The 23,991-nt window shown below is 40.1% G+C and overlaps 1 protein-coding gene across 2 annotated transcripts in view; it reads right to left on the bottom strand.

Moving 5' to 3' along the window:
- The window catches only part of tshz1 (teashirt zinc finger homeobox 1), a 41,393-nt gene that overhangs the window by 5,383 nt on the left and 12,019 nt on the right, over positions 1-23,991 (bottom strand). The gene's annotated exons all lie outside the window — the stretch shown is intronic.

Below are 23,991 nucleotides of genomic sequence, written 5' to 3'. Positions count from 1 at the left end.
CTGTATTGTTGGTGTTATTTCTGTTTCAAAAGCCAGCAATAAATAACACTTTAATATCTAACGAGTGTTCATGTGATTTTATACATTAGTAATGTTGGGAAATGAATAAATGCATAATAATCGTCATAATCGTAAAAACGTGATTATTCTTCAGACAATAATCATACCAACAAAATCTATAATCGTTGCATCCCTAATAATGATCCTAAAGAGATTTTTTGTCAGTAGTCCTGGTTTGCAATTATAAAGTGGCAAACATCCATATCTTGACTATGATAGCTAACACCCTTCACTGCTGAGACTAACAAAGCTATCCCGTGTAACAGCTCAGCAAGGGTAAAGAGGGCAGAGGAGAGTCCTCCTTTGAAAATCAGTCCTCTAAAGCAAAAAAAGGTATCTTGGCAAAAAAACTGTGAAAAAGCATGGTAATGTCATGCTTGTACAAAATTATACAAAAAAAAACAAAAACCTTATATTGTGAACATTATAATAAAAGCAAAATATATCATTCCAAAACTGATGCAGAAAATGCATCCATTTACATCTAATATTACAAAATTTACCCCCCACCCCTTTTGTTTACAGAAAACGAACTCCATATAAACACCACCATATTGACTTCTCTCTCGCTTTTTTCGTCCTCCTTTTCCCTGTAGTTAGAGGGCACAGACTGTGTGTGACATTGATTCAGTTCTCCCATGCACTAGCCAAGCTAGACTCCTCTGAGTGTGAGATTGCGTCTGAGTTATTGCCAGGGATGCAGCACGGGGTGCAGCTTGCCTCGATGCTGTTGGCAGAGGCGATGGAAGTTCTCGCAGCGAGTCATGCTAAAATGCAAGTGGAAATGGCATGTCATGTTGTCATGGTCCATGCTGTACTAACTCTCGGGGAGTCAAGAGTGTGTGCAGCCACAGAGGAAAAAGAGAGAGTGAGAGAAAAGACAAGAGGATACATAACCATTTTTAGTAGGGATGCACTGAAATAAAAATTCTTGGCCGAAGCCGAACAAAATGAAACACTAGGCCGAAGGTCGAATACCGAACACGTTTTTTCGCATTTTTCCTCCATGTAGGCCTATTTTGCCATTTTTTTCACCATTGCATAAATTAAATAGCCAAAATGTGCTTTTTACTATTTTGTCCTGCTTTTCAAATAAAAAATAAATTACAAAACAAAAATTTTAAAATATTTACTTAAAGCTGCAGTCCGTAACTTTTTTTGGTTAAATGATCCGAAATCAATATTTGAGCAAGTACATAACCAGCCAGTGTTCCAAACTATCGCCTTACTTTAGCCCGATTCACAACGGTTAGCTTAAAATAAAGTTTTCTAATTTGAGTGGTACGGGTAGTTTTTCGCGAGAAATTCGAGCATGCCGCTGCGTCATTACGTCACGTCTGTAAACATAAAGAAGCTGTCCTGGCTACTAGGCTATCAACACATATGAATGAAATTAAATTATATTCCAGTTAGACAGTAAATATCCACACCGGTGCGGTGACTGACTGCCACACATACTCTTCAGAACATTAAGACTCATCCGTGCTGGAGCCGTGCCGACTCACAACCCACGCAAGCAAGATAATTCCGCACACAGCTGCAATTCCAGGTTTTCAAACAGAGATGGCGACAAAGAGGCAAAACTTACGGACTGCAGCTTTAACACTGAACACTTTTTAACATTCTAGCAGACATTATACCAACAAAGCACAATTTAACTTAAAATTAATAAGTTAGTAAAATAATATTTTTTGGCCTGATTTGAGACTTGAATCAGGCATGTATTTTTTACTGTACAAATAAAGGCAGCCTTGCTGAGCAGAAGATAATTATTTTAAAACATTAGAAAATATTACAGATCCCAGTTTGAACAGTACGTGTGAATGTTGTAATAAATGTATTAATAGAGCTGTTGTAGGGTAATTATTATTATCATTATTATTGTCTTACTTTTTTTATTTTATAGAACAACAGTAAAATTACAATACTATCATTTATGAATGTTGGAGTTGTAGCTTTTTCTCGGCTTTAATTTTGGCAGAACCCCGCATGAAGATCTCAGTGCTTCTTTTTGTGGACAACAGCATGCAGATTTATAAATGATTCTCATAACGATTTGGGGAAGATATTTGTCGCACGTATCACATTGTCACATGCCTTTAAAAAAAATTTCACAAAAATGTTACTGAGCAACTGACGAGTAACACAGTTTCAGCGCAGATTTCCTTCGCGCTTTGGACTTTGAACTCTGGCGCCGCGAGCTTGTGCAGCGCTGTCAGAATACATGCAATTCGTGCATGCATTAGAAAATATAACATTCTGCAGTTTATTTACTAATCGTTTGAGGCCATTTCGCGATTTCAATCATCATACAGTAGCCTAACCACTAGCATCAGCCACCTCGTCTTCTCATCGGAGACATGTGATGCAGCACTAAACTGTCTCTCGCTGTCGGTGCTTCGTGCTTGTAATGATTTCTGCGTCTTTCTCTGATAGTTTTAAATACTTTCACACTGCCGACATGTTTGCTGCATTAGTGCATGCCTCTATTTGATCGCGTTAGTCATTGTTCGGTACATATTATTCGGCCTTTTCGCTTATTCGGCCGAACAACGAAAGAGATTTTTTTTTTTGCTATTTTCGGCCGAATAATTTCGGTTGCCAAACATTCGGTGCATCCCTAATTTTTTGTGCTCCTTCCTTCTAGTGATAGGCCAGTTAATTGGCCAATGTTTCATTATTGACCGATAACTATGCCTGCTTATAGGATTTAGCAAGATTTGCTTTTGGGTCAGTCTCAAAATCTACTTTTAAATTGTCGTTAACTTTCTTTTCTTAATCTTAAAATTAAAAATATACAGATTTAATTACAGCAATTTTGTGTCCAATTTATCTTTTAGTTAAATACTTGTATAGAAAAATAGCATCTTGGTTAACAGTGAATAGTATTTTAATTTAGGTTTATGAAGACTTTATTCTGCTGAATATTTTTAAATAGTCTAATTTTTTCCCCATTGTCCATGCAATGAAAGTCAGTATGGTCCATTGTTTTGGAGCCAAATGGCTTTCATTATTTGGACGAAAACAGTTGAAACATTCTTTAAAATATGATCTTTTGGAAAAGTCATACAGGTTTGGAGCAAAATGAGGGTGAGTAAATTATATTTTAAATTGTAGGTGAACTATCCGTTTGATAAAATAAATTGAGTCATTTTGGATTTCATGTTGATTTTAAATTGCTTTATATGTACTATATCGGCCACCTGCTCTCTAAACCCTGGCATCGATGTCTTCCTCCCTTGTCGATATTTTGACCAAAAGAGTCCCAGTGGATTGATAAGAACCAGTTAATGCATTGATTTTTAGTGAAAACCGCATCAGCCCACGAGTATGTTGTTCAGAAATACACATTCATGCATATTTGTGCAAATATGGCTCTTTTTGCTCTGCGTATTACTGCTAAGTGCACATTTATTTCTCAAGGTAAAAAAAAAAAGAGGATACTGAAAAATGTTGCCTACGCCACACACCAGAAAATGCTTATTTTCCTCAGCTAAATGTGTGGTAATAAGATGTACTGTCAGATGTATTACATGGGGGAAAAGGAACAGAACAATAATGTTCACAAATGTAAGGTTTCATGTTTCAGCCACAAAAAGCTCCTTCACTCTATTGTGTGCCGACAGAGCTATGACAGAAAAAACAGAGTGATAGCCCACTGTCGGCACCCACAGCTGTGAGACAAAAAGAGCGAGACAGAGGGAGAGAAAGAATGCTACTCGTTTAATTCGCTTAATGAAAAGAGAACAAAGGTCCATGAGACCAAGTGCTTAATGAGGAGCGGTAGAATTAAATTCCTGTTTCATCAGCTGGTTTCGATCTGCAGTGGGAGATAAACAAAATGAGCTCTCCGTCATCGAAACACATCAAAGTACCTCTTTCGAGTGTGCTCGTGTGTGTGTGTGTGTGTGTGTGTGTGTGAGCGAGCGAGCGCATACATCTTCACAGCATGTCCGGCTATAAAAAAGCCTCCTGTTCGCTTTGTGAGAGCGGTATTGTTACTATCAGCCATTTTGAACACAACCCGAGAAGAAAAGCCGCAACAACAGCCTTGCACAACTTTGAAGGCAATAGGAAGAGACAGAGCAGGAAAAGAGGGGAGCAGAAGAGGAGACGGAGGGAGTAAAGAGAAGAAAAAGAGACAGGCAGCGCTTGAAGAGTTGTTCCTTTATCTCAGCGAGCCACCAGGAGATGTCTGTCCGAGATGCCAAGATCCGTCTCAGTGGTTGAAGCAGATGTGCTGTCAGCTTCAAACGGCGTGCAGCTGAGCACACGTAATCAGAACGGACTCCGTACCTGATGTTTGTAAGGTGCCATTTACAGCTGTGTGGAGGAAGCTGTAGGGGCGTGAACAGCTGGGAACGTGGCGTATGTGCGTCCTCTTAAAGGACGGCTTCTGATCCAGAGGAATCACAGATTCCGCCTCAAGCTCTCAGAAGGATTTCAATCCGTCAATTCCTCGGAGAAATCAAGTAGGCGGCGTAAAGCGAAAAGGATTTGGTGAAATAAACATTACGAACTGTCAAATAAATCACTTATCCAAATATCGCCTTAAAAGAAATGTTCACGCCGCAACACGGTTCAGTGGATTGAAGCCCTGATAATTCCCTCAAGTCACTGCAGCATTTAAGACAGCTTATCACGTTAAAACAAAGAGAGAAGTTTTTAATCTTTGCTGTAATTACAGAGAGAGTGATAGAGGGGCCGAGAGAGAGAGAAAAGTGAGACGGGGGGCGCAGAAGAAAGCTGGAACGAGAAGGCTTTTTTCGCAAAGAGATGGGCAGAACCTGACACTAAATCGAGCGCATCTCCTCAGCCCCTGACACCGCACGGCATCTGACAGGCATGCGCGTTGGCATGTCACTGTCCTCGCATCAAGCCGTCAAACACGACTTGGCAATTTTTTGCCATCTGCGTCAAAAAAAAGAAACCCGCCAGACGACGGCAACGACAGCTCACACTTAATAACCCAATCAGAAGTTTGACTGCTGACATCTCTTATCGGGGGCCTGCTTTTAAACATCACGCCGAACAATAAGAGAGGGATTAAGAGGAGAGGAGGGGGGGAGGGGCTTGTTGTGTTTGTCAGTCAAAAATAAGCCCGCATTGTACTGTCGGCAGAAAATGCCACAGATAACTTGTTAAGAATACACACAATTAAGCGAATCAATAGTTGCTATAAAAAGACCATGCTTTTGATGTGGCGGGGAATGAGAAAAGAGTTTGATTTACTGAGTGAAGCAGGCACTTTCCAAGGATAGGATACAAAACAAGGCCTGAAAGTCTGGTTCAACAAATGTTGATCAAATTTGGGAGGCCAAAACAAAACATTACAGTTTTGCTTCCAATCCGTTCGTTTCTGTCATATCAAAAGATCTACATATGTGACCCTGGACCACAAAACCAGCCAAAGTAGCACAGGTATATCTGTAGCAATAGCCAACAATACATTGTATGGGTCAAAATTATCGACTTTCTTTTATGCCAAAAATCATTAGAATATAAGTAACAATCATGTTCCATGAAGATATTTTGTAAATTTCCTACCGTAAATATATCAAAATTTAATTTTTGATTAGTTAAATGCATTGCTAAGGACTTCATTTGGACAACTTTAAAGGCGATTATCTCAATATTCAGATTTTTTTGCACTCTCAGATTCCAGATTTTCAAATAGTTGTATCTCAGCCAAATTGTCCTATCAATGGAAAACTTGTTTATTCAGCTTTCAGATGATGCATAAATCTCAATGTCAAAAAATGTACCCTTATGACTGGTTTTGTGGTCCAGGGTCACATAGAATTATAAATGACATTGTATACTAAAAAAACACACACACATACATGTCTTATTCAGTTAAACTTAAAAAAATAAAAATAACAACTCGAGACACCTGCTTTGTTGTAATCTTCCTAATATGGCGCCCACTTACATGCCTTTCAGCAAATCACTTAAAACTACTTGACAATAATTATAATCTAATTATATCTAATTAATATTCATGAGCCAGGCTGATAATATTTCAAATGTGCCCCCTACCACCCCACACAATTTTCAAATCATTCTTACGCCCCTGTGCTTGTGTTTGTTCTATCAAACGCCACACACCAGTATGGACAGACAGAACAAAGGTGTGTATGTTCTTGAGTGCCCACCAACATCTAAAACGATCAGCCAGAGCACCGGGACCTTGTGCTTGTGTGCATGTATGAGGTGTGCGATATGTGAGGTGTGTGTGCGTCTGTGTGTTGTGCAGGAGAGCGTGGCCATCTGTGTCCAGAGCGGAGCTGTCACTGTGGCTGCGGAGATCTCACTGAGTTTAGACAGGTGACACAGCAACGGGACATGAGCGGGACATACACACATACGCACACGAGCAGAGCTCACCGTCTCAGCCAACAAAGATCAGCCGCAGAGTGAACCTTCTTGCTATAGACACCCATGACACCGCACACACAAACACAGCCAGTGCCAGCTCTTAGAAACACCGCCCACATACGAGCACTCGAGCGTTGAGATTCGCATGCAGTTGCCCAACAAACAGCGGAGAATTAGCAAGCCGTGACTCTAGACGAGATTGAACCGTTTCTGCAAGCGGAAATCTGAAAATACACATTAAAGCTCAGTTTAATAATTCTTTAGGGTTGACATAAGAGGACATGAGACGCAGGCTGGATTCGAACCCAAATTTCCCATATACACCCCAGAGCACAATGCCAACCACTAAACCATATAAAGCACATAACACTAGAGAACTTTCATAGCCATCTTGCTTACTTATGATGCCTCAAAATGTTGCCTACAGAGCTTGGAACAAAGTGATTTTGGCGGGCCAAAAACATCAGCTGTTCTTCAAAAATACATCTTTTCTGCTGCTTCCAAGCGGTCTGCTGGACAAAACCAGGTCTGTCTGATTGGGCTGGCTGGTGCGCTTGAGACGTGTCAGATCTAAGTGTTCGAACTCGAAGAGGGGAACGAGAATGCTCGCGGACAGAGCGCAGATGCCGAAGGCCTCTCCTTCCCAGAATGTCACTAACGCGGCCCACCGATGCCTCTCTCTCTCCCCCGCCTTTTTCCTCTTATTTATTTATTTTATCGAGGAGGAGAGGGGGCAATCACTACAGTCATTTGCACTACTAATGTCCAATTCTGCCTTCCCTCAGTCGGCTGATTTAGCCGGTCAGAGTGGTTTTGGAGTGTGCAGAGGAAAGCCGCGTCGTTTACCCGACATTTTAATGGGAAAACTGGCAAGTCTTATTTGGCTGGCCGATGTGGTTTGTCACTGGGTCTCCATTACATGCCACTCAACTTTGATGCCTTTGGACAGGGCTGATCAAACCATGTCTTTTGACCTACGCAGCACGCTGAAGGCAGACAGGGAGAGAGATGGAGAGCGAAAGAGAAAAGGAGGAGGGGAAGAGGGGCAGGACACTGAAGGCTGTAAATAAAATGACATTATTATTTCCTCTGTCCTATCATGTAGAAAAGCCAATTATGGTAATGCTCTGCATGTCAGTGAGAATGCAGCAATCTCTCTCTCTCCCTCTCCCCTTTTTCCAGGGCAGTTAAAACAAGGCTTCGGTAGCATGATGCTGTCTGCCCCGGTCCACTTATGGCCTGCTGCAATCTGGAAGGGCTGTCTGCGAAACTGGCGATGGCAACTGCGCCGATTCTACAAATGAATGCATAATGTGTGTTTTATAACATACCAGAAAAAAAATTCTAAGTTCACCAAAGTAAACAGAGATAGACAATATGTTGTGTAGGTGTAGTGATTTGTGGTGGTTTCTTGGATAAGTTACTGTAAAGAGAGTCCAAAATGAACATCGTTAATGATTTTGTTGGTAAATTTAAAAAAAAAAATTAAAAATGTATATTTATCAGAATAGGGTTTAGTTTTTTTTTTTTTCTCTTGCACATTAGTGACAAACTGTGCAGGTCATTATGTAACTTGCATCCTAATATGTTTCTAATATATTCATTTATTACATATTCAATATGATTTGCAACACTGAATAAAAAAAAATAGGCATCTTAAACTTCTAAAAGTAAGTTATTTCCTGAGGTAAAGTTCACGACTGATGTTGTCTTTGGTTAGATGGTTTGAGCTGAATTGTTCACGTCAGACTATCATTCCTACGATTTGATTTAAGCCATGTATTATGTTGCAGTTCCATGCAAGTAACTTTGATTTAATTCATCTCCAATGCCAATTCTTACTCCCATTTGTCGCTTGGCAAGTGTTCATTTTGGACCCTGCCTGTAAACCTTTTTCGCGCTTACTTTCTTTATTCCATTTATTCTGAAGTGTGAATAATGACCGTTGTTTCTATTCTGTGGACACACGTTGATTGATGGCTGCTGTTCAAAGTAATAAGGGCACTGCGGAGATGGACAGATTTCTGAGGGGGGTTTGGCTTGTAGATCTGACCCCCACCCTGTCTCTCTATCTAGCCCAATGTGAACCTACGAGAGGAGAAAAGCCTTCACATTTTTCACCATCTTCCACACAATCGTGCTCTTTGAGGACTTCCTTTGTGCTCTGTCTCCAGGCTTTTTTCGTCCCTTTTCTCTGCGAGACACATCTAACTTTATTACAGACTAAACAAAAGAAGGCTTTGAAGTGCAGACGGGCGTTTTACACGGACCCTGCCCACCTCTCCGTATCCACTGACAGTGATTTGTGCTCCTGCGGACACTCTGGAGTAGGCTCTCTGAATTAATATCTGCTTTGCCTCTTTAAGCATCTCTTGTAAAAGGCTGGCCCAGCCCCCTCCCACCATCCTCCGTGTGGAATAGGCCACCATATGGCGGAATAGCTTCAGGCCCCTGAAGAACTGGTGTGGCATTCCATTCTGCAATCCAAATTCATCTTTTCACTTTAGATACTTGCAGACGAGTATGGATGGAGGTATATAACTAGGGCAACAGAGCGAGCCATTAAAAATACGAAGAATTACATCAAACGGAGATGAGGACGCGAGAATAAACCGAGAATAATTGTGCACTAATGACTGATATGTAATGACTTAAGTTATTACTTCAGATTACATTTGATTCCCTGGTGATTACATTTAAAATGAATTAGAATATTTGGGTAAGAAATTCAATACCAAAAAAAATAAAATATTATTTTATTGTGTTTTTATAGTTTTTTTTTTTATTATAATACGTTTAGATTTTTTAAGTTATTATTATATAGTTTAGTTCATTTTCATATTTTCCATTTTTATTTTGAAGTTTTAGTAATTTTTTTTTTGTGTCATTTTTAATAGCCTTTTTTTAATAAATGTCTATACAGTTTTTATTTTAGTTGTAGTTTTAGCTGTTTTTTCTAACTTAATTAAAAAGACAAATGTTTACTTGGCAGCTGAAATAAAAGTTTTTATATTTTGTTTCAGTTAACGTTAATTTTATTTCAAGAAACAAGAAATTTTTTTTAATGTTTTAAATTTAGTTTCAGTTTTAGTTAACTATAACAACCGTCAAAGGTGTTCCTAAGTCCATAAGCCATTAAAAATGCTAAAATATCAAATTTGACTAATGGTTTCTGTATCTCTACCAATAAAAAAAAAACTGTTTTGTTTTAACCCTAACCCTAACCAGATGAACTAAAATACTACTGTGTAAATGCTTTCACATCACCTTGCACTGACACTACAATATCACTCACTCACTCGCTAACACACACAGACGCACACACACGCTCCAATGTCAAGTCCATACTTATGCAAAGTGCGGCCTACTTTGTCATTTAATTTTTAAAAACCCTAAGGTCATATAACACACTTTCCCTGTCATTTGCAAGTACATTAACTCGGTGGCCATGCGACAGCCAAATTATGCTAATGGGCTGCTAAAATGGGTCATATAGACAGTGCGTTTTACATTAGCTTCAAACAATAGGGAGGGAAGAGCAAAGCAGAGGTGACAGCAGCACCGGGGGAGTGAGACGGGGTCTGTCTCCTTTAGCCGCCGTTACGTCCTCATTCAGAGCAGCCTGTGAATGGAGGTCTCACGGCTGCACAAACCACAACAAGGCGCTCACGTCCCATCATCCCCCAAGACTGCTGAACGCCGATATCAAAATGCTTGCTGAATAATGAAAGGGCTCAATTAACGGATTATTAACAGCAATTTACTTTACTTAGGTAATCCACCCTGCAAGAGTACGGTGAGGTCAGACATATTTTAAGAAGAGGAAGTGCATAGCGTAGCTCACGTTTACTTGGCTACTTAAATATAGCACGAATAGCTGTGCTGCTTGTAGAGAAAAGGAAGAGGAACCAAAAATGAATTTGCGGTTTACATTTATTTATTTAATACCTGACCTTAAGTCATGATCAAATTAAATTACAACAGCCTAGAAAAGTGGAGAGCATAAAATAGTGGACGATACTGTAACACCCACACTAGGACAGAGATACAGCACAAAAAAAAAACTATTTAATTAACATCTTTAAAAAAAGTACATTATTGGTTAAAATCATTAATAAAACTAAATACACTAAAACGCATCTCCTTCAGATGTTTGCAAAGTACAAAAAATGGAATTTAAAAAAATCAGAACCAAAAAAATCCAGCCTTTATTACTGAATATTTTTCAAGCAAAGGGTGTTTCTTCAGTTAGGTTCTTGTCTCTCTGTATTTTTGCCATTTACAAAAAAAAAAGAAGAAAAAAAAACGATTTTTTTTTAATTCTACTTTTTATTCTACTGTCCTGCTCCCCAAATGAACTTAAAATATTAAGTTCTTTATAAAAGTGCACATTAATATTTTCCTGTCTGTAACATTAATACTATAAGTGGAAGCTAGAACACCGTCAACATTGAAAATAAAATGTTTAAATAAAAGACTAAATCATTAAATTCTAAAAATAATAATAATAATTAATTCTCAAAAATTAGGAAAAAGCTATAAAAAATATATATATATTTGAAATCTACTGTAACACATCCTTTAAGAATAGAATTATTGTTTTTTTCCATTAAATTCATCCTAGGGGACAGAAAAGTTCCCCTAAGTGAAGAATCACCCCAAGACGTTTCCAGTCTGAGTGAAGCAGCTGTGCTGCATGTTGTTATTGCACGAGCTCCACACAGTGAATTACGGAGAGCCGAGTAAACAAGGAGAGGCTAAACGAGTGCATGTTAGCTAATTAAACAGCACTCATGATTGCTGAGTAATTGAAGGTGCCTCAATCTTCACCTGAATACTTCCACCAATAATTACCTTCTTGTAATTAGCGCTGTTGATAGAGTGTTTGCGTGCGACACACATCTGATACACACGTGTGTTTCGGTCAGAATTCAAAGATATCAAATCAAATATTTGAATCGCTTGGAAAATTAATGAAATTGAGGTAAATTAATGTTTGCAAACAGACATTTCATTTTATTGTTAGTACATCCCATTCGCACACATAATTAAAATGTGTTTTCGATAAGCAGGACTTGTGGTTCCCTTGAACTGGGTTGAAGAGCTACGCTAGCAGTCAGACGAGAGAAGAATGAATATAACAGGCCTGATTTCCAGGGGTTCTGCTTGATCCTGGTATCTGAGGGGGGAGAAGAAAAAAAGCCTGCATGTGCGTTGCAATCAATAATGACTTCAATAAGTGATTTTCCAACCATCCATGCAGCTGTCTCTAATAATCTCTTCAGCTGTAAAATAAACACAAATATTTCATATTGTTTGTTTATCCTCAATCCCCTGCTGCTTGTTCCTGCATTGCAGTGTTTTTTTTCAGTTTCTATGTACTTGCTTTCTCTGTGACTTCTTTTTCCTCTCTATCCAGGTTTGGTCGTAGTGGTTGGCGGGCTGTCGTGCCGTCAGGCGCAGTCAATAAATCACCTTTCGCCGTTGTCATAGAGGAACAGCCCAGCCGTGAGACAATGGCCATTATATCCTAAGCACTGCAGTCTCGTCCCCATCTGGCCCTTTACAGGGGAAACAGTTCTTTCAGTTGAAAAATCGCTTGCGTTCGGTCGCACAGGTTCAAAAGCTTCCCTAATCCTGAGCTAAACCGGGAGGTTTGGAGTCCAAACACCCCGCCCGTATATAGCGTCTCCCCTACGCCGTGCCCTCGCCGAGAAACAGATAACACACCATCCACCCTGGTGCTCAGAGACACAACAATGTCAGAACAGACAGAGAACCCCCATGCGGAGGGAGCTATGACGGAAACTGAGAGCGGGAGAAAGAGAGAGCGAGAAAACGAAGATGAAGGAAGGAATTGTGTTTTTTTTTGTCTCTTTAAATCCCCCAGCACAGTCTCTCTACTAGGCCATCACCTGATCCGAGTACCTGACAGAAAACTCGCCAGCCCAAACACACACACACACACACACACACACAGCAGCTGCTCCCATTGCCTAGCAACTACCAGTTGATAGATGATCCTAAATATGGATAATTACCATAAATCAGGCTGCTCTGAAAGAGAAAAGATGAAAAACAGTAGAGCCTGCAGTACGAACGCAGTGCGACCCTCATCAACACGCTCCTGTCTTCCACGGCTCTTGCCTCATACTTCCTCCCTCATTCCTGTCAGACCGCTGAGAGCTTCGGCTATAATAGACAACTTTACCTCTCGAAGGCCTCAGACGTCAACACCAAACACTGTTGAGGAAACATGAGCATCTTAAAAACAAACTTTACATCAGAGCCGTGGCTGAGTGGTTTGCGACACATTGAGCCCTGGTTCTCACGTCAGTAATTTGTGTTTGAATCTTACTGGTGAGTGACATTTCCTAATCCTGTTACTTTATTTATAAAAGTAGCAAAGAAGAAACTGAATTTAGCAGGAATGCGATACACGCGTTTGTGGTTGTTGTCCTATTTATCATGAGCTAAAGACTTCCTGTCAAATCTGTGACTGAAATGCAGCTGTTTGGTGAGAGGTGGGTTGTTTGTAATCTAATCTGGAGTGAATCAGAGGCAAAACAGCCATGAAGCAAGGCTCGTTCAGCACCTGTGAGCGCGGCGAGGAGAGCGTCCAGCAATCGCTCAGTGTGATAAATTCCTAACTCTGAGGGGTAAAATATGACTGCAGCAAAGTACAAACAGGATTTGATAGCAGATCATAGATTAAGGTCTAAACCATAACAAAAGCGATTGCGATGAGAGCACTTTGTCGAAAAAGTTTCTTGAAAGAGGACACTTCTGATGAATGGCCGTAATCAACATGCGACTACAGAAAATAATTCACGTAAAAAGAAAAAATCTACAGGAGGAATCCTGGGAAGAGGGACAAAGAAAACAGTGAAGGGGAGGAGGGAAAAGAAGATGGTCAGCCGAAAAGAAAGAAAGAAAGAAAGAAAGAAAGAGATCATAGATTAAGGTCTAAACCATAACAAAAGCGATTGCGATGAGAGCACTTTGTCGAAAAAGTTTCTTGAAAGAGGACACTTCTGATGAATGGCCGTAATCAACATGCGACTACAGAAAATAATTCACGTAAAAAGAAAAAATCTACAGGAGGAATCCTGGGAAGAGGGACAAAGAAAACAGTGAAGGGGAGGAGGGAAAAGAAGATGGTCAGCCGAAAAGAAAGAAAGAAAGAAAGAAAGAAAGAAAGAAAGAAAGAAAGAAAGAAAGAAAGAAAGAAAGAAAGAAAGAAAGAAAGAAAGAAAGAAAGAAAGAAAGAAAGAAAGAAAGAAAGAAAGAAAGAAAGAAAGAAAGAAAGAAAGAAAGAAAGAAAGAAAGAAAGAAAGAAAGGAGCAACTACTAATATTTAATAAAAACAAAGAGAATGGCAAGACGTCACAAAAAGGGACAAGAAAAAGCAAGAAGGACAAAAAGCACCTCCTCTGGGGCCGTGACCTCACCAGTTCAGTCTAGCTGAGTCTGGTTGCACAATTACCCATCAATCAAATGTGCCAGTGCCGTCATCCCACCCCTCAGCTAACACACACACATACATTCCCAGAGCCTGACCCTTCCCTGACCGGGAAACCCTGCACATGTGAGACAAATATGGGCAGCAGCCGTTTGGCGGAGATCCCCGGACGCACACGTATATACATAGTGAAACCACTGAAAACCTGTAGATTACAGACAAATATGGGCAGTCAGAGCCCCTTCACACATATACACTCTGGAACTTTGCCTTTCAACATCCTGTAATTCTAGAAGAGCACAGAATTAAAAACATTATTCCTGATTTCCTGTTTTATATGATCTGTGATGGAGGCCCCTGAGGGTCAGATCACTGTAAACTTTAGCAGACGTCACAAAAAGGGACAAGAAAAAGCAAGAAGGACAAAAAGCACCTCCTCTGGGGCCGTGACCTCACCAGTTCAGTCTAGCTGAGTCTGGTTGCACAATTACCCATCAATCAAATGTGCCAGTGCCGTCATCCCACCCCTCAGCTAACACACACACATACATTCCCAGAGCCTGACCCTTCCCTGACCGGGAAACCCTGCACATGTGAGACAAATATGGGCAGCAGCCGTTTGGCGGAGATCCCCGGACGCACACGTATATACATAGTGAAACCACTGAAAACCTGTAGATTACAGACAAATATGGGCAGTCAGAGCCCCTTCACACATATACACTCTGGAACTTTGCCTTTCAACATCCTGTAATTCTAGAAGAGCACAGAATTAAAAACATTATTCCTGATTTCCTGTTTTATATGATCTGTGATGGAGGCCCCTGAGGGTCAGATCACTGTAAACTTTAGCAGCTCTCTGAAGACCAGACTGTTACTACTGGATATCAGGTTGCGCTCAAAAGAGCATCTCCACGCTGGGGAAAAAAGGGGCCGTTGTCGTAAATAATCCTCCATACCGTTCCATAAAACGTGCTGCTTTGCTCTTCTCTCTACTGTCTACCCTTTGCTGCCTAAACGACTAAAAGAAATGTGTCTGATGTCATCCGTATTCTCTTGCTCGTTCGATTCCCGGCTGCTCTGAGAAGGGCTTGTTGGTGTTACTAGGCCTGTCGTGATAATTAAATAACCGTCTAATCGCGATTATTTGATCTAACCGCGGTTGTTTCAGACAACCACGATTATTGTGCTTTTTATACTACACAAGGGGGAGTCATACACCAAAAGAAACAGAAGACCACCAGTTTGCTTTTCATCAGCATAAAACTCTCTCTCCAAGATGATATATTCCCATTATAATACTTTAAGTTTAAGAAAGGAAGGAATTATCACAAACAGAAAGATTATTAGAAGCCTTTCTTTTTCTCATGATTTCTATCTTGTTTTCATTATTGTATTTAGTAAGAATACAAATAGTTAACAATCATTTTTTAAAGACTAAAACAAAAGATGGATTCATTGTTATTCTTTAATTAAAATGCACAACAACAATAAATCAACATACAATTACAAACTAGCTTACAAAACAAGTGACCATTAGTTCCATAAACACAGTATTGATATTCTGTAGTGGTGTAGAAAAAAATAGCGCTGGATTGGCCGATTCTTAGAATTTGGAATACTCAATGTAATCTTACACTGCAAAATAATAACTCAAAAAGATTAAAAGATAACATCATAATTATTTACTGAACCCTTAAATTAATCACAATTATATAATGAAAGCCATAAAATTAATAACCGTGTACCTTTACACGATTGGTTATTTAAAATTAATAACCAATAACCGTGACTATTTTTAGACAATTAATCGTCAACCAAATTGTATAATCGTGACAGCCCTAGGTGTTACGTTTGCCCTTGGTCTGCTCAGGGGCAACTACTGGCTCCTGAGTCAATGACGTCAGTGAGGTAAGCAGGGAAAAAACGGATGGACCAGCCACGGTATTTGTTGTGAAAAAAATTTAATCAATAGAAAATTGCTAATGGCAATAGTAGCACAACTGGTAGAGAGCATAGCAATAGCAACACTAGCTAATGGGTTTGATTACTAGGAAATAAACATACATTAAAATGCATATCATGAATGCACTTTAAATTACTTTGGATAAACACATTTGGCAAATGTATAATAATAATAATAATAATAATAATAATAAGTGTATTAAGTAACAACAAGAAAAAAATACTGAATTATAAAAAAAATGTTAAATCAAAAATGTTAAACTTCTAATAACAACAAAAATAAAATAAAAAGAGATAAGTAAAAAATGTGGAAAAGGACCATAAAAATAGCAATAATAGAAAGAAAATATAGTAAAATATACTACTTTAAAACAGACAATAATAAAAATGTTTTTAAAAAAAGTTGGAACAAAAAACAATTATGGAATAGGTTAAAAAAAGTGACAATCAAGATCTGAACCCGTGCCGCCCACATGAGCACCATGGCTCAATGTGTCAGATAATATGTGCCATCTTGGGCTGAGAGAGGAGCGGAGTGTATGGAGGGTCCTGAGAGGAGCACTAAATCACACAGAGGCCCACATCACACACAATCAATAACAACACATCAGAGACAGAGCGAGTGAGTGAGTGAGTGAGTGAGTGAGAGTGAGAGAGAGAGAGAGAGAGAGAAAGAGGGGAAAAAAGTGCAAAAAGCTCATCCCTCAACACAACATGATATTCCCAGGCAGAAGCGAAAGCATAGCAAAACTCGCAAAACCTTCCAGAAACAAACAACCTCTCCTTCCGCTCACACGCATGCACACACGCGCACACACACACAATTAAACTTTCACAGCCTTCCAATTGCCCTCTAACAATACGCCGTCTCCCCTCCATCTCCTCTCTCTTGTTCTTCCCCTGCACCTAAATAATATTCACCATGATAAATGATGCCATAACTCCGATATCCACAATCAATCTGGCCTTTAAAGACACATCCATCTTGTGTAATGTTGATGGGGGACTCAGTCAAACGGAGAGACGTGACTGCTTTGCTGACCTGAGAATGGTGGGGGGGACCAATGGCCCCACTGACTGATGCCTGTCAGCTCACATCTGGCTGCAAAAATAAATTAGGCTTATGAAGACAAATGAAAAGGCCTGCCCCGCCACCGCGAGGGAGGGGAACATGAGGAGAAGTGGAGGGGAGAGAGAGAGTAAAGAGAATTTGTGAAAGGAGGAGCGGCAACCTGCTGTGTGTGAGAGAGAGAGAGAAAGAGAGAGAGAGATGTATGTTGCATACATATCTGTTCTAGACTCAATGTAAACACTATGCTTTGGCAATACATTGTAACAATTGTCATGCCAATAAAGCACGAATTGAATTGAGAGAGAGAGAGAGAGAGAGAGAGAGAGAATTCCTCCTAAAGGGAAGATGACGTCGTACGGCACCACGTACCAATACAGATTTGTATTCATTTAATCTTGTTCTTCCCATCTTTTATTCATAATTTTCATATCCTGAGGACAAGAGCTCACAAAACGACCTGCGAATGAAGTATCTGAATGAACTAATTAGTTCTAACTAATTCGTACTTGGAATGAAGATTCGTACTCGGGACGGATGGGGAGAAGGGGGAATGGCATCGGCCACATTCGTTTTCGCACTAAGGCTTAATGTATAATGTAAAATATTTGCACTCTGAGCAAGAGATTCACATTCAAAGCAGAAGATTCATACTCTGAGCAGAAGACTGCTGATCGGAGTATGAATCTTTTGCTCTGAGGAAAAGACAGTTTGTTCAGAGCAGAAGATTAACACTATGAGCGAACCAAATTCGACACTGAATCCCTCAAATAAGCGACATGGCTCAGATTTGTACTTCAAGCCAAAGATTCACACTCCGAGCAAAAGATTGGTCATTTGCATATGAATCTTTTGCTCCGAGCACAAATCATTAGTGAACTTACAGTGAGCCAAATTCAACTTCACCTACATAAGCACGATTTGCCAAATTACTTTTTTATTTGCCAACTTATTTGTTTTATTGATGTTTACATTTAACAAGGATGTTATGTGTCTAATTCAGAACAAGATTGGTACTTGGCCCAAAGATTCATGCTCAGAGCAAAGATTTATATGAAGACTCATACAAAGATTAATGTTTGAGCTCAAATAGTTCTCTCCAAGGAGAAGATTCATACCTAGAGCAAGCCAGATTTGCACTCTGAGCAAAAGATTCACACTCGAAGCCAACAACTGGTAATCTGAGTATGAATCTTTTGATCAGAGTATGAATCGTTTGTCAGAGCAGAAGATTTGTACTGAGAGTGAGCCAGATTCAACTTTGTATCACCTACATAAGCAGCATGGCTCAATTTCCCAATTGTCATGATTCCAGCACTTTGTTGTTAAGATGTTTTGTGTCCAATTCAGACACAAGATTGGTACTTGGCACAAAGATTCGTGCTCTGAGCACAGATCTGTATGAAAAGTCATACTTCACAAAACTTAAACTCATAAAAAGGATCTTCTCTTTGCCGTTCTCTCTGGGTGGGGAACGCGAAGATTCCCATGACAGTCTTTGCGTCATTAAATGTTTACAGCGCAAGGATCATTATACACCACATATTCAGAGCTCGTTTAAGGGGTCGAAGGTCGGCCGTGCAGCGCTGGAACCCAGAGCTGAGAGCCTGTGGAATTCATCTATTCCCGCCCCTCAGAGTGAGAGACAGAAAGCACATTTTGAGTGATGGGTGAATGTGCCCTGTAGAGTAGTACACAGCGGTGTGAACTATATTTGACCCCTCTCCTTCCCACTCTCTCTCTCAGCTGGTGCAAGTAGACTTAAGAATGAAGTTTGCTCGAAATGATGAATGGATTCCAGCAGAGCAACGCTCGCGCAATATAGGATATCTGAGATCTTCAGCTTCATTACGCTGGGTTTAATCACTTCAAATACACACGATTCTGTAATTAACGCAGGAATTATGCGGATTAAGGGTTGCTACTGCAAAACAGCTTTTGAGGAGAATAATACACAGCAAAAACTTTGAAGCAGAGCGAGAGAGAGAGGGGGGAAAAGAACAGCAAGTTGGTGTGTAGATGACAGAAATATTACAGACCCATTTTTTGGCAACAGGCGAGCGCCGAAAAGGTGGGAGGGAATTGTGTGTGTGAGAGAGTGAAAGAACGAGAGAGATGGATTATGTGTGTGTGTGTGTGTGTGTGTGTGTTGTGGATAAGGGGGAATGAACTCTCCCAGGCTTTGTCATATGAGTTTTCCCAAGCTCTGGCCCCTTTGATAAATGACACATGTCATTCTGTCAGAGTGTGACAGTCCAGCTGGGAGGGCCTCTGATGTATGGCCGCACTGCAAAAGGAAATCAGGCTTTTCTGGCATGGACGCAGACCATGCCCTTTATATAAGGTCCCTGCTTTCCTACACGGCTGTTTTTTCTTCTCCCATTCTTTTCTCCTCATTTTTTTGAAAGGAGAAAAAGGAGACTCTTTTATGAGCAGGGACATGGAGCTGAATTTGTAGATCGATTTAAGGTTTGCGGTGGGGGAATAGCAAACCCAGGTCAGATGGATTATGGGTAAAATGCTTTAATTCCACAGCTCTGGGTTTTCTCGTTACCTGAGAGAAAACAAACAATCAGACACAGTATCACTACTGAGAAACTACCGAACTGTACTTGGAGAATGATATGCTACGATAAAAACATCAAATGCAACGTGTCTATTTGAGTCTCCGCTGACAAAAACCAAACATCAGAGGAAGTACTAGAGAAATACTCAAATCAGCCTCATTGTCTTTACAGATGTGACCTAAATTTAGTGTGAGAAAAGAGGATACTGTGGAAAGGAAGAGAGAGCGAGGGAGTGAGAGAGGGAGGGAGAGAGGTTTCATTTTGCATTTTGTTAGTTGACAGTTTGCAGGAAAAGCTCAAGGATGGACGTAGGTGAGCCGCACAGATTGTTCGCGCAGACTAACGTTTTTCAAAACCAAAACTGAATTTGACGACAATTTTCACATTTTCAGAACTGAGGAAATTGGGATTTAAAATGGTTTTAACCATTGTAACCTTTATTATACTCTTACTGGTAGCTGAACGCGAATTAGTCCAAATATCCACAAGGGGCGGGGCTTATATAGAACGTTGAATTACATGTTTAAATCCTATTACAAACAAACAACATACACGAGGTGAGCTCTTAAGATGTCTTCATCTGCAATCCTGAACTTTATACAACCAGTGGGTTACAATCAACAGACATCTTAAAAGACGAAGAAAAAACATCTTACATATTTTAGTGACAGGAACAGAGAGACACTTTTCAGCTCTTACACCACAATAACAGCGCAAAGGCAATAAATCTGCCACCGGGCTCAAAAAACACCTCGCGCGCACACGCCGCGAGACTGACACCAGACAAACAGGCGGCGAGACAAAAAACAGAGCAGCGGCGATGAAGTTGTGGAGAAATCAGCACCTGGACAACAGTTTAGGGAACAACACACACTCAGACACATGTCGTCAAACGGACCTTTGAGGGCGTGGTAGCGTGACCACCTGGGGGTTCTGAACTGTGGATGACCCCACGTTTGATTTGTGAAGGGTTAAAAGAAGGAGGGAATGGGAGAATGGTGTGGCTAAATGAGAGGAGAGTATCATTAACTAATGAGTGATGGGTTTTAGACAGTGCTTGCCCCTCCTCCCTCCATCCTCCCTGCACTGTCTGTCCCACAACAGTGTCCTAACATTCGGCTTGAGAGCTGCTATTTACTTAAACATCAAAACTCCGCCATTTTGAATGCAAATGGCTGGAAACGTCACACTCAACCTGCGAAGTGGCAGGTTAAATTACTGTACCAACTCCTTTAAGGTACAGTAATTTAAACGGGCATATCAAGGAAAGCTTGAATTTTCCTAGTGTGCATAATGGATACTATATAGACATACTCCAACTACCCTTCAGGTTCATACAACATCAATTCCAGAAACTAAAAAAAAGGGTCATTCAGAAATCATTATGGATTTGTCAACCATTCACATATGACTGCTGACATAGCAATAACAATTTAGCATCTTGGCTCGTCATAACTGAAAGTGAAAAATTTGCAAAGAGGTTAGACAATCACAACAGGTCAGTTACATGCACTACCATTCAAAAGTTTGGGGTCAGTAAGATTTTTGTTGTTGTTGTAATTTTATTCAGCAAGGATGTATCAGATTTAAATAGATTTGCTTCACAACTGTTTTCAACATGGATAATAATAATAAGAAATGTCTCTTGAGCAGCAAATCAGCACATTAGCATGATTCTGAATGATCATGTGACACTGAAGACTGGCGTAATGGCTGAAAATTCAGCTTTCCCATTGCAGGAATAAATGGCATTTCAAAATATTACAATAGAAAACAATTACTTTAATTGTAATCATATTTCACAATGTAACTGTTAAATTAAAATATCCATAAATTATTCGATTCATCAAACAAATGTAGACTTTGTGAGCATAAGAGACTTCTTTAAAAACATTTTAAAAATCTTAACGACCACAAACATTTGAACAGAAGTATAAAACAAATGTACATAAGCAAAAACAGGAAATCAAAATTATTAGTAGTATGAATAATTATTTAGTGCATGTAATTCAAAAGAAAATACGGCTATAATAGTTAATAACTAAAACAATTTTCTCAGCTGACACTACCTTGTTTATGTATATATTTATATTGCCTTTAATTCTCTGGATCTGATAAAGGGTGGAAAATTGTCATGGAAAATTAATGACAAGAATGCAAGAATCCTTGACAAACACTCCAAGTAGAGTTTAGGGGGGAAATGCTTAAAAAGCAAAGAAAAAAAAAGAAAAGAAAAAAAAAAACACCCTATATATGCCCCCTTAAAAAGTGTATATTTTACTCCCAGACAAAACTAGGCCTAATAGGAGCCGCTGCAGTTCTCCAGAGCACACACTTTGTGCTGCAGTTAGATATCTCCCCCCATGTGCAGTATTGACGGACGATACTTGAAACAGAGCTATATTTACATGAAAGAAACGACACCTCAGTATTTATGACACGTCCTCGCTGTGGCTCGTCACACAGCGGCTGCTCTGACGGCTCTAAGTAGGGCTGGATTGCGCTGCCATAACCAATTTAACATGGAGACGGTGCGCTAGTGAAGAGCTACACACACACGCACATGCAAAACACACCAACGCACACATACGCCAACGCTACATTTCAGCAGAACACTGAAACCGCTTGTCTCCTATTGTTGGTCAATGAAAAAAATTCCCTATGTTTTCACCAAATATGATTGACACATCGTAATGTTTTAGTTTAGAACCGGTTTAGGCCTGAGATACTGAATTTCTGAGCTGACATGTCAAGACTTTCAATCTGTACTTAGATCTGGAACCTCTATTGTTGATTTAATTCTTCCCTAGATAGAGTTTGTCTTGCTTTTATAAAGCCCAGAACTGTTAATGGAAGAGTAAATGTTTGCGTTCCTCATTTTGAGTCACCTGACTTTTCTTCTTTACAGCACATCTGTTCATCTCAAGTTCCCAAGTTCACAGACTTCAGGGGCTGAGCAGAACAAGTCAATGATCAATGATGCATCCCTCGGTTAAAGTTCCACCAACCGTATGGCTTTCAGTCAGCTGGACAAGGTTAATAGTTGATCCTCATACGTGTCGCAGCCTCTGCGTGTGTATGCGTGCACACACTGAAGTCTAACTGGGAAGCATATGGCTTTTTAAAGAAAGCGGTGGCCAGTAGAGAAGAGGGCAAAAACAGGAAGGGGAGGGGAGGTGGGGGCAGATTTGAAGAGGACACCCCCCGCTGGTTTCTCAGACAGAAGATTCAGAGCAAAGCTTAGCAAAGCTATGATTGACACTGTCTGGGCGAGTCCGTCTCCAAACAAGCTTTAGGCCTCTCAGAACATGTGGCATTTGAATGTGATTGTGTCCAAATCACTATAAATACCTATAAAGTTGAGTCTGAGAGACTAGTCACGACATGTACGCCCGTCTATTAACGGATATGAGGAGGATTCAAATACAGTTCACATCCCTCAGGGCTTCTGTGCGTGAATGAAATGAAAACCAGACGTTATTTTAGTCGCATTAGTTATTTTAAAACTGATATTAACTCTGCATGTGTTTGTCAAAGATCCTGAGATATAAATGCCAGAGATTCATATTTTAGAAGATGATTTTGAGACCAGATTGAACATATAAATCAAATATTAGAAAGCATATGTGGCGATGATATATAGTGAGAAAGGGAACCGTCCTGCCGGGTCGTCCATCTAAAAAAGATACAGTACCATTTTGCTATATAGTTCCCTCAGATGCCTTATCAGCACCATACAAGTGGGGACAAAAAAAAAAGGAAAAAATGATATACATTACTTTCCAGTGTCCTATCAGTTAAATAAAACACCCAGGGAAAAAATACAGCCACTTGGAGGATCTACCAGCTATTGTCTATGTGTGCAGGTAGGCTTTTATCAATGAAGCTAATAAAAGTGACCCTCAGTAGGAGATGCTCTTTACCTAGCTTTAGGAGTGATGTACTGCAAATGCGGTCTTAAACACTGCACGAAAAACGAGCAATGAAAGTGTCAGGGTAAAAACACAGAAAATCGAGGCATTTTGCGCAACCGTTCGAAGACGGCTCGTAAAAAAGGGGAGCCGAGTCTTTATGAGAGCGATCCGGAGCAGTGCATTATGGGGCTCTATGAGAGTGTCAACAAGCTGGAGGCTTATCTTTATCCACTCATTGTGTGTCCAGTGGCTTAGCGCTCATAGAGGAGAATCGTAACGCCTCTGATCAAGAGTGGAGGGAGAGGGATCTCCGTTCTTACATCGCCACATCAGGGGAACCCAGGGATTAGGTTCTCTTTTTAGTTCCTGTAGGGCAAAGGTCGCACTCGAGCAAACATGAATCCCACTCCCAAGCATAAAGAACATAATCCACCACTACATAAGGGTGAGAGGACGATTTCAGACTTGGGAGTTTGTTGTACTCTCCTCGGCCTAGCAAATACCAAGCTTTGTTTTCACAGGTGACATGATAACCTAGTTACCTCACGGCTTGTGAAAGTACAATATTTACAGGGA

Source organism: Sinocyclocheilus rhinocerous, unplaced genomic scaffold, assembly GCF_001515625.1.
Source record: "Sinocyclocheilus rhinocerous isolate Xijiao unplaced genomic scaffold, SAMN03320098_v1.1 scaffold499, whole genome shotgun sequence".
NCBI classification, from domain to species: Eukaryota; Metazoa; Chordata; class Actinopteri; order Cypriniformes; family Cyprinidae; genus Sinocyclocheilus; species Sinocyclocheilus rhinocerous.
The sequence above is the reverse complement of the archived record's forward strand: the minus strand, read 5'-3'. Positions and strand labels throughout refer to the sequence as shown.